This window comes from Emydura macquarii, unplaced genomic scaffold, assembly GCF_026122565.2.
Source record: "Emydura macquarii macquarii isolate MOO-44397 ecotype Brisbane River unplaced genomic scaffold, CSIRO-AGI_Emac_v2 contig_2676, whole genome shotgun sequence".
NCBI lineage: Eukaryota > Metazoa > Chordata > Testudines > Chelidae > Emydura > Emydura macquarii.
Window position 1 is genome coordinate 23,222,150 of NW_027132813.1, and position 12,082 is coordinate 23,234,231.

The following is a 12,082-nucleotide window of genomic DNA, read 5'->3' on the forward strand; positions in this document are numbered from 1 at the left end:
GCAACTTTGTGCTTAGCTTAGCTTACAGAAGACATCGCGGACTTCGGCCCCCCTTGCCGAACTCCAACTGAAAGACTTTCCCAGATTAGGATGCGGGATGACATGTTCAGCAAACTAATGAATGCCTCCATGGCTGCTGACACAGAGATCAGAGCCTGGAGGATGTCCTTGTCTGAAAAACTGGACATGGAGCACAAAAGATCTGCACAGGAGCAGGAACGCAATACGCAACAGGAGATGTTGCGTATTGTGAGCAATCAGTCCAACATGCTGAGGCGTCTGGTAGAGCTCCAGGAAGAGCAGCGGCAAGACAGACTCCCTCTGCAGCCCCTCTAAGACACTCTGCCGCCTACCACTTTATCAGCCCCCATCCCCAAGCGGTCTAGGCGGAGACTGAGCAGGCTGCAGTACATACTGCACTCCACATTGGTGGAGGTGAGCAGAAGGACGCGATGGCCCCTTTAAGAACTGCATGCAACCACAGTTGCTTGCACAGTGACACTTTACAATGTTAAGTTATCCTCCTTTCCCCCATTAAAATGGGTCACAAATAAAACTTTGTAGCATTAAAAAACACCTGTCTTTATTCATTCAAAGCTTGGGTGGGGAGAGAAGAGTAGAGGGCCGCCGGAGCGAGGGTGAGGGATGGGAAATAAAGGCACAGCACAGACATACATTACTGCAGTTCATTGCAAAACCAGTTTTTCAATGCTTCCTGAAGCCAAAGTGCTCTGCTGTTGACTCTGAGCGTAGCGCTGGAATCTGATTGCTCAAAATTTACAGCCAACCTATCAACGTCCATGGCCCAAACCTGGGGGAACTTTTCCCCCTTCATTTCACACAAAGTATGGAGCACCCAGCACGCAGATATAACTGATGGGAAGTTCTTTTCACTTATGTCAAACCTAGTAAGCAGACATCTCCATTTGGCTTTTAAACAGCCAAATGCACATTCCACCACCATTCTTAACTTGCTGAGCCTGTTATTAAAACGCTCCTTCTCGCTGTCCAGGTACCCGGTGTAGGGCTTCAAGGAAGTAAGGGGTAGGCAGGATCCCTCAGGATCACTATTAGCATTTCCACATCCCCAATGTTTATTTTTTGGTCAGGGAAGAAAGTGTCTGCCTGAATCTTATTGAACAGACCCGAGTTCCTAAAGATGCGTGCATCATTCACCTTTCCAGACCACCCCACATTGATGTCGGTGAAACATCACCTGTGATCCACAAGTGCCTTCAACACAATTGAGAAATATCTTTTCTGGTTTATGTACTCTGTGGCAAGGTGGTCTGGTGCTAGGATAGAGATATGCGTGCCCATTGCGGCAAATCCATCCAGTATGTCATGCATGTTTCCCAAAGTCACTACCCTTCTTAGCAGAAGCTTATTGATGGCCCTGCACGTTTGCATCACAGCAACTCCAATGGTGGATTTACCTACTCCAAATTGATTCCCAACTGACCGGTAGCAGTCTGGGGTTGCCATCTTCCACAGATCGATGGCCACTCTCGTCTCCACTGTCAGAGCTGGTCTCAAGTGAGTATTCAGGGCTGGAGACAGCTCCACGCAAAGCTCAAAGAAAGTAGCCTTTCTCATACAAAAGTTCTGCAGCCACTGCTCATCATCCCACACCTTCATAACTATGCGTTCCCACCAATCTGTGCTTGTTTCCCGGGTCCAGAATCAGTGCTCCACGAACTGAAGATGATGTGTGACAGCCTGCAGCAAACAGGAATTGTTCCACTCTATGGCTTGTAGCAGGACGGCCTCAGGAATATCACTATTTTCCATGCTATGGCTCTTCTCTTGCCTTTGAAAATGCTGCAGGATAAGCTGTGAGGTATCTGTGATGCTCACAATCATAGTGCGGAGATGAGCGGGCTCTGTCTCTCCGGCAATGGCATGCACGCAGCATAGCAAAACAGCACAAAAAACATTTGCAGTTTGTTTGGGACAAGAAGGGAGGGAGCACGTTGCATCATGGAAAGATGACAAGCTTCCCAAAAGTCTCTGCGGCTAGTTGCACTGTGGGATAGCTACCCATGGTGCACTGCTTTGAATGTCGACCCAAGCGTGGCGAGTGGGGACGCAAGAGCCCGGCACAAGGAGCCTGGTGTGAACACGCCACTGCAACTTGTAAAATTCAGCGGGTGAAAGTCAATTTAAAGTAAATCAACTTCAGTCTGCAGTGTTAGACGAACCCTCAGATGAGCTTATTAGCGTATGTGTAGGTTCCTTTATTGTTTTTAATTTGGTTTCTCGTTAATGTTTTTACCTTAACCATAAAAAGGGCTTGCGTAGAAAGAGCTGTGTGGTAACTTGTAAATGTTGCCAAATATTCTGTTGTCAGTCTCTGAAGAGAAGGCAAGACAAGCCTGTTTAGGCAGCCTGCCTTTTACTGTGGATATCGCAGCATAGTCAGAGGACTGTGCAGCCTGGAAATACTGCAGTCAGAAGGGAGAGAGACAGGGGTGCTGGAATCATTTTATAGCAGGGGAGAGGGGTGGGCTGATGACGGACACCATGTTAATTTGGTGTTTGTTATTACTCCTTCAAACCATCACTCGTAGTTCCAGCACCACTGGAGGGAGATGCATGTCTCCACCCAAGAAAGGCAACAACTAGGGAGCCAGAAGCCTAGAGGGAGTGCCCTTGTTGGACCACAGAAGTTGCTGAACTGGGACAAAAATTACACCATTATTTAGCCCCCTTACATCGACCAGCAAACAAGGTGAATAAGATCAGGTCTCTAAAACATGAGTGGCTTTTTGAAAATGAAAACATAGCATCTCCTTTGGGAAAGACACTGTTATAAATGAAAGATGATATTACTGGTGTTGTAAGGTTTTATTAGCAGCGTCTACCTGTAGCATTTCCCACAGATGAACCTGCTGTAGATATCCAGCTGGCTTCCCGACAACAGCCTTGCTGTTATCGTTAGGAGGACTTACCTTCTGCTTGTGCTTTTCTTTATTCTATTTCATATCATGAAATGTTGGCTTAAGAAAATATTCCTAAAGCACAAATGTAAAGGTTTCAAAACCACTGGCTGAATTCCTCCCTGGGGTAGCATCACTGAGTTCAGTAGAATTATCCCAGAGATAAATTTGGACTGATATTGTCATTCCACAAAGGTAAGAGCTGCAAACTAAAGGGAACATTATTAAAGAGATTGTAGCCCCAAAGTTAAAATAAAAATAGGGTTTTAAAAATTAAAAAAAAAGCATTTTAACAAAATTTTAACGTCCTTTGATAGCAGACTAGTTTGGCTACATCAGGGTATCCGTGTACAAACTTTGGACAGAAATTATGGCAGATGAAAGCTTGGGGACTACTGAAAGCTTACAATGGAGTGAACCATCAGGGTGCAGAGGGATCATGCAAAGACATTCTACAGCACCATGTGCAACTGAACGGAGTTCTGTGGTGGTGCACTCCATGGGGTTCTGTAAGCTAGTGGAGATCCACCAGCCTTGGTCTCCCTAGGGAGGGCAGCAGGCCGGATGCTACCGTAGGCTACAGGCTGCAGTGAGGTATTAGCTGTCTCATGCCTTGCCTCTGAGCTGCTGGAAAAGGGAGAAGTGTTTATTCCATTCCTTCCCTTAATGTTGTTCATGTGGGCGTTGCGTAGAGGACCAGAATTTCACACCCTGACTTGCCTGTTTGAGATGTCGGGAAGAGCGGGGTTAAACAATTAATGTCTTGAAACATTTTCATTCAAAAGACTTTTTAATGATAATTTTTCATTTTGTATTATGTTTTTAAAAGTCAAAGGCTCAGACTCCTTCCTGTATGCAGGCTGTCTAGGGGAACCTTCCAGTGGTGCACAGCCAAAGTAGTAGCTTTCCCTTTACTCCACCTCTCTGTGGCCAGCATAGGGGTTGTGGTTGGCTTTCCCTCTTCTGTAACGATCCCTGGTTGTTGGAACAGTTCCCACTGTCAGCTGAGTTAAACTGGAACAGCCTTTAGGCTGCTTTCACTTTTGCTGTGGGACTGGCCTGGTGAATAGCCATCCCAAGAAAGCCACTGTGCACCCCTGCCCCCTTAGCTGCACAGTGGGCTACTTGGCCATAGCAAAGATCTGGGGCTAAACCATTCGATGAAAGTGTATGTTTCTGGGTTTGAGTCCCTGTGTATTATCATCCCAATCTTCCACTCTTTTACAGCCCTGTGAGTGTATTAGCAATATAAAAATAATGTGAAAGGTAAGCCATTAGGGGCTGCTGTCTATGTCAAAAGAGGGTTTTTTGATGTAAGATGATTTCTGGAGTCAAATTCAGTTTTGCTTAAAAACCTAAAGATCCACAGCTGAACTTTTTTGGAACAAGCATGTGCTATGCTGAGGTTATCACATGTGATGTGTCAGAAAGCTTCCTACAAGGGGAAGCTAATGGCTGCCAGTGTTACTGTATAATTATAAGAAGGTGTTAGAATGCCCAGAAATCTCTAATCCTCAAATAACTGTGTCCCGTTTGCATGATTTGGTTGATATGGCTCATGGTAACTTTTCCATCTCCCCTAATATTATAGCATTTCCTTTTAAGCGATTTTAGCCATGTGTCACACTACTTCTTTCACACACACTCTTACAATAACTTTACAAAGACCACTGCATTCTTGTTCTTTTCTGAGTGTAAAAACCAGATAGCCAGTGTAATTAGTGATGGGTGTTTTCCGTACCCTTCAAACACTGCTGTACATTCAATCTTGTTAAAAATGTATACGCATCAGTGCATTTTAATCACTGCAATTTTCTAAAATCTTCTAGTAACTAGATCCTTAAATTCTTTTTTCCCTTATTTAAACGTCAAACAAAGATGTGATTTTGTTGATCAGTTTTCTCAGAACCTTAAGGTGTTTAATTGTTTGATTCATTTAATCTGTATGAGTTTATCTCTGCAATACTTGTTTCTTCCATAGGGTTCCTATAATTGGCTAATGGATTTGTTTATCTGAGTGTCTGGCTGTTAACGTTATGATTAATGTGTAGTGTTGTTGTCTTTCTCTGGTGATGTATTACTCACACAGAGAGCTAGCGGGAAGGAAGGAGTTGGAGACCCATTACGTTTATTTTAGTTTTTTAAAGCTCTAACTTAAAATATTTTTAAAGGATACATTTATTTTGTGAGGTAAGAGGAGAGAGCAACTCCTAACAGACATAACACAAGCTGATATAAATGCTTTGCCAATATTGAGCTTGGGTCAGCCATTTGCAGATTTAAAGTGTGAGTGTTTTTCTGCACTAAAATCACAGAGAGCCAAATATGAAAATGTTGGTTACAGTCAGATGGCTTATGGTTTTATATTTCCAGCAGTGGATTTGCTAACTTTACCTTGTTTTTGCTTTGTAAAAGTTTTAAAGGCTAAATGAACTGAAATTATTCTGCCTTTTGTCTGCGTGTCCTAACTGTTATCACAAAGAAAGAAGTCAATCAGCATGAAATTATGCCCACAAGTGAAGTTCCAGGCAAAGAGATGCAAGCAACATGAATAATGTATTGCTCAAAACTGAAGCACTGAGTCAAGTTCACTGTATATAGTTTAGTTATAACTGTGGAGAAACCATAGTAAGAATAAGAAATTCTCACAGTAGTTAAACTGTTTTTTAATTACATTAAAAGTGTAGTCAGACTCTTTAGAATCAAGCTTGTATTGCTGGGTTACTCCCATTCCAAGAGAATGACTGTCAACTAAATGTTAATTGTTACTTGAGCACTTACGTCCTTCATGGGGATGAAATACCATTCAACATTGTGGCAAATTAGTAGTGAATCATGTAGAAAATAAATTAAAAGCATTTGTCATTTGTATCAGGCTGTCACTGAAATGGTAGTCATCACTGTTCAGCAGCACATTACTAACTGCTGAAGAAAGAGCTAAATAAATTCTCCATCCTGCCCCGGAAAACTAGGAAGTGTGTGCAGAGGGCAAATGCAACAATTTGGGGGTTTGATTCTCCACTGCCTTTGTAGCCATTGACACTTGTGCAAAGTGGCTGTCAAATTTTCCTGTCACCGTTCAGGGCAACTGTACTTTTCTCTTGTGGCCCACCAAGGTCACCCATTCTAGTATCTTGGCCTACAGTAATACATAACCTTTTCACTTAATACCATAGGATACCAAAGAAACAAACAATTCAATAAGGTTTTCAAGAATATTGCAGGAAATTGCCATATCCGTCACAGCTCCTATTCTGATTTATTAGTGTTTTACACCCATCTTGCCCTCACTTTGCACAGGAGTAAATGACATTCTGCAAGGGATAATACCAATAATTAATAATACCTATATAGCAGACAGTGGAGAACCAGACCTTGCAAATATAATTTTCTCTTTGGTTTAATGTTCAGCTCATTCCATATTCCATCAGTAGAACCTGACCATCCCCCTTTTTCATTATTAATGTGAAATGAAAAGCACCAGACTCAAAGCCCTGGAGACCTGTTCTGTACTTAGCCACAGAACACTCAGGGGATGGATCACTCATTAATTTCCCTGTTCTGTTCATTCCCTCTGAAGCATCTGGCACTGGCCACTGTTGGTAGATGAGATACTGGGCTAGATTGACCATCAATCTGACCCAGTATGGCTATTCTTACATTCTTAACAGCTACAATACCAGCAATGGTTGTCTCTCTGTCTTAGGGCTTTATATTGCCGTCTATCACTGTAGTATCTCAGTACTTTTCATGTAAAACCAAGCAGCAGCAGAGTCTCTGGTTCTTCTCCCTTTCGGAGGTATGTTTTGTGTGTTTGTTGGAGCTGTGTGTTAGTTTGGGCTTGTTTGTTCATTTTGGTTTTTAGGGTGAGGAAGGGGATAAGTAAAAGAGGGTATTAGTATTGTGTCACATTTCTCAATGTTCATCATTGAAGGAGGGACAACTTATAGGGGTAAGAAACACTCCACTGTCCAGATTTTTAAAGGTATTTAAGTGCCTGAAATCAATAGGAGCTATGCACCTCGGAGCTTTTGAAAATTCCACTAGGCATCTCTCTGCATCTTTAGGTGTGTAAATACCTTTACAAATCTGGCCTCAGACCTATTCATTCCCTGGCCTCTGTGCTGAGCATGGTGCTAATTGTGATATGAACTCCAGATCCTCAGCTGGTGTAAACTGGCATAGCTCGATACTGATTTACATCAGCTAAGGATCTGGCACTAGGAACTGGAATGACATCATCAGCTGATTTCCCTTAAGCCAGTTCACAATCATCAGATAGAACCAACCTGTAATGTGAGCACTGCCAACCTTGACTGGAGGAGACCCGGTAAGTTAGAGTAGTTGCTCTTTTCAATGTCTAACTTCTTTGATTTCATGAATCCTCCATTGTAACTACAGCTGAATAGTGAGAAATATCATTTACAACCATTTCAGAAGCATCTACATAGAAATATGCTTCAAACTCATTTGCTCTCTTTTTATGTGTTTTTCATGACCCTCCCCACCAGGTCTGATCTCATTTTGATGATCTACAAAAATTACCCTATTTTTTTATTTCTGAAGTTATTACAGGTATGAATGTAGGTATGTGAATATGTGAAAGAGAACTTGCCAGATAAAGGTGAAAAAAGCAAATCTCTAAACAGAGTCTCAAAGGAGGCAGCCAAGTTGAGTTAAACAGAAGGAGGCAAGGGAGTAGATGGATGTAAAATTAGATGGAAAGTTTTATGTGAAAAGCTGTAGAACAATTTTTATTGGGTTCAGAAATGGATAGGAAGACATGGGATGGGTTCCCATAATCTCTCTCTCTCTGGCGTGAGAAACTGGCTTCAGGAATTTTGGGCCCCTTGAAGTTCAGAGTATAGGGATTTAGAAAGACCATAAAAAAGGGAATGTCAGCAGTTTAGACTGAAGATGATTAAGACATAAATAAGGATTTCAGCTGAGTCCTGGTGAAAGAAAGAAAGAAATGAATTCTGGTGATATTTTAGAGATGGTAACAGGATGACTAAATAGACAAGCAAAATGGAGTAGGAAAAATATATGTGGTCAAGAAGAGAGACAAAATGGGTGAGGTCATACATTTTAATGGACTGACTTCTGTTGGTGAGAGAGACAAGCTTTTGAGCTACACAGAGCTCTTCTTCAGGTCTTTATCACAAGAGGGACTCCAAGATTTTTTGTCTTGACAGAAAAATTAACATTTGAATTATAGTTGTAGTTACAGTTATAGTTACAGTCAGATACATGGAAAAATGAAGACTTTCCATCTAGGACAAGTACTTCAGTTTGTGACACAGTTATGACATAGCTAGAAGATGAGGTAATTAAGATTGAAGAATTGGTGAGAGCATAGAAGGAGCTCTAGAGTTCAGTGTTATCTGCACAAACGAGATACCCAAGACAGAAGCTAGCAAAGAAAGAGTCCAGAAGAAGAAGAGATATGGAGAAGAGACAAGGGAAAATGATACCTTCAGGGTTTGAAGCTTTAGATGAAAAGGTGAGGTAAAGTTGTAAGAACTCCATCAGAAATTTAAAAAATTGATAGAATTCAATGTAGAAGAGGAAACCGACTGGGATACTGGCTTTCTCAAGGCTACCAAAAAAATAGAGGGACTATTGAAATATTTAAATATTTTCCTGAATTGCTAAACTGTAAGCATTTTGGAACAAGGACTATGTCATCTTCTGCATTTATACAGTACTCAGCACAAGTCTGGCATGAAGTCTGACCCTTTGTGCTATACTGCAGTACAAATAAATAATATTAAAAACAATAACAATAGCTAGAGGACTGCGAGTTTTCAGTCAGTGTGCAAGGACTCCAGGGCATGGCCCTACAGAAGAAGAAGAAAGTGGACAGAGATACTGGTATTTTTCAGTAGTATTACTGTCTCCTCATCTTGATAATTAATGATATATTAATTTAATGAATAGTGTGAAAATCCCTGACTACATGCAACACAACATGTACTCCAGTATTGACATGGTCCATTATTTTATTCCAAATACGGGAAAACTGCCTTGGATACTCATCTGCTGGGAGCTACTATAAACTGCGCACATTCAATGTTCATATACTGCCACTCTGTCTCCTGTATTACATAATGGCCTTTCTTATTGACCAGCAAAACACTGCTCTTCAGTCTTTTAAGTTTTCTTACCCCAGTAAAGGATCTAAGAGAATATGTTCTTATTATTAGACTTGGTACCTGGAGTATATTCTGATGCTTCATGTTACAATAATCAACTAGCCTCAGAATGCTGTCCTACAACTTATTATGTTTTGGCAAAGGATCTTCCTAGTCCCTTGACAGTGTTTAGTAGAAAAGGAAATCAGTAGTTTTCTATTAAAATGATTGCAATTTTCAATTTGCCAGCCATTACTGACACTATGCTGTTATTCACAAGATGCTTGCTCAAGGAACAATTCTCTGGCAACACTACCAGAATAGCAGCAGAAGAGAGAATACACATACTCTACTAATTGAGGCAGAGGGGATATGTCAGAAGACCCTTTAAGAGTGTGTGACCAATAAATTTCTCTTATTTTATTTTGACCATGACTAAAAGTGAGCTTATTGGGGGGGGGGATCCTCTATCAGCAAATATCACAGAAGTCCAGGGAGATATTGTGGAAAAACATGAAAAAAAAAAAGAAAACACTGTGAAAGATTAAAATAACTTACCTTGCCAAATGTCCCCTGCCACATCAGATACCATCTTCACTGCCTGTTCTAGAATGTTGTGTAAGATGTTGCTGAGTGCTATTGAACAGCTGCCCCATTCCAACTGAGAGGTGGCTGCTCTTCAGCGAGGGTAAGATGTTTCCTACATACATAGCTTGAAAAGATGCTATATAAATGTAAGATAATAGTAGTAGTAGTAATACCGCAAAGGTCTTAATTGGTCTTCTAATAGTTTTTCAGTGGAAAAGGAACAAATGGGAAGTGTAGGGCTTGTGGATACCCATTCTGCTGTCCCCACTTTTAGGGCCAGAAGCTAGAGTTGCAGCAACTCCATGGGCTGGAATGCAGAGATAAGGCTTGGAGACAGGGCTTTCTTTCAATTTCTCTTCCTTGCCTTCAACTTGGTCCTGAGTTTCTGGTCTTTTGGAAGGTTCTAAATAGGAAGGTGCAAGCCAAATGCGCTAGGTAGTTTGTCAGGTATGACAAGGGGTGTGTATGTAATGGGGGGAAGGGGAGGGAAAGAGAGAGCAAGGCATCCTGGGAAATGTAGTCCAGTTCAGCAAACACTGGTAGTTTCTGCCTTTGGCTGGGCCAGATGGGTAGAGGGGGGTGAGTCTCAAGTTACTTAATCAGGTCCCTTCCTTCAGATAAAAATTAAAGCTGATGAGGGAGCTAAAAGAGGTAGTGTGGACTGAGCAACCAGGGAGGTAGGAACTGTTGAAAACCATTACCTTATTCTTTCCTTTTTGTGTTCAACGGGAGATAGAAGGAGTAAACTCCAATAAATCATGATTAGCTTTTATGCTGTTGTGTGTCTTTTTATATGTTCCTACACTTTTGGTACAAATCAAAAAATGCCAGTCTTTATTATGTCTTTGAGTAAAACATACACCATTGTTACTATTACTATTTATTAATCTATTTATTGCACTAACCCTGTCTTTCAAGCCCATTTTTTCTTGCAAGCATTTTAAGAGACCGAATGACCAGGTATCATTGTCCACCTTCAGCATAAATCTTACCACTAATGAGAATTCTCTGCTATTAAATAGGTATAGAAAAATACGCGTTCTCTGGAACATCCCCATATATTATGTGTGTTTGTATATAGTCTATATCTAATCACTGCAGCACATAATACAGCAGTCAAATGTAACAGGTGCCTAGTGTTCCTGAACAGTATTGCGAACTTTCAGAAAAATACCTTGAAAAACTATTTCTTCTTTCATTTTTTCTTAATATGAGTCTTCCTGTTAATACCCTTTTGTGAGTCATTGATGATGAAATCTGTGCCCAAACTTAGCATGTCTAACTGTCAAAAAAGGTGACAAAAATATATTCATCTTTATTATCTTCTTGGTGTTAGAGGGAATATGGGGTGAGGGTGTGGAATCACTGCACCAATTTGTGAACGATGCATGAAATAGAAGGGCTTGCCCAGTGAATGGAGAGAGAGAGAGAGAAAACATGTTACTGTGCCGTTTGCTGTGTGCCTATAGGACCTCAATTGCCAGCAAGCTTCTAGTTTAAAATAACCCAGTGTCCAGCAAAATAATGAGCCCATTTCCATGTAAGTGGGGCTCAGTGCTCCTAAGTGCTTTTCTACTGTCAAAAATCAGTCCATGAATTTGGAGGGAGAAATAAAGTTAAGTCTTGGTAAATCCAACCTGTGTTTCTTTTAAGTATGCCCCAATGTTTCTGAATAGCAGTGAAAGTGCAGTCTCTGCAGGTGAACTCTCAAACGGTTTTTCATAGGGATTCCCCAGTGGTGCAGATATATGTATATTGATGTCTGTAAGGCAGCAGAGAAAATGCTGCTGGCCTGTGAGACAATTAAGGAAAGCAGCCCCATAGATCAATGGTGCTCAGTTTCTATTTGTATGCTTAGTAAGTCCCTCCAATAACTCCCCCCTTTTTCTAATGTTGTTCTCAGGTCCTCATCTATGTGTAAACAGGATGTGGCACTGTGCTGAAATGTATTCAAGAGCTATACACCTCCATCCTCACTTCTGACTGCGATGTATTTCCTGCTTAGAACATCTGCTTCACATAAATATAAGAAGAGTTCAGAATATGCTGAGGACAGCATGTCCTGGAATTATTAAGCCAATTATCATGCTTTTTTTTAAAAAACCACTTAATCGCTGGAAAGATTAATACTGCTAAGTGTTTTGGGGTTTTTTTCTGAAAAAACCCCATGGTATATCTTTTTACTTATTAAAATATATGATAACTCCCATTGAGAAGAGCATTTTTTTTTATTTATTTGATTTAAAGTCAAGCAAAAAAAGGTGCCCATCCACACATTGTAGAATCTAGACCTAACTCAATGTGTAGGTACACATTTTTCTGTGTAGGTGTGCAATTTAAGATCATCAGCCACCAGAAACCCACAGAAGTTAGAATTCAGAGCTGTGCAAAACTTTTATAGTGAAACTACACAAAAGGATT

At 40.9% G+C, this 12,082-nt stretch overlaps 1 long non-coding RNA gene across 4 annotated transcripts in view; it reads left to right on the forward strand.

The window, feature by feature from the left end:
- LOC137164533 (uncharacterized) overlaps positions 1 to 11,865 on the forward strand; it is a 60,613-nt gene extending 48,748 nt beyond the window's left edge. For all 4 annotated transcript variants that reach the window (XR_010923081.1, XR_010923079.1, XR_010923080.1 and 1 more), the window contains one exon: positions 11,565 to 11,865. This is a non-coding gene — a long non-coding RNA (uncharacterized lncRNA). The remainder of the gene's footprint in view (positions 1 to 11,564) is intronic.
- Positions 11,866 to 12,082: the final 217 nt, after the last annotated feature.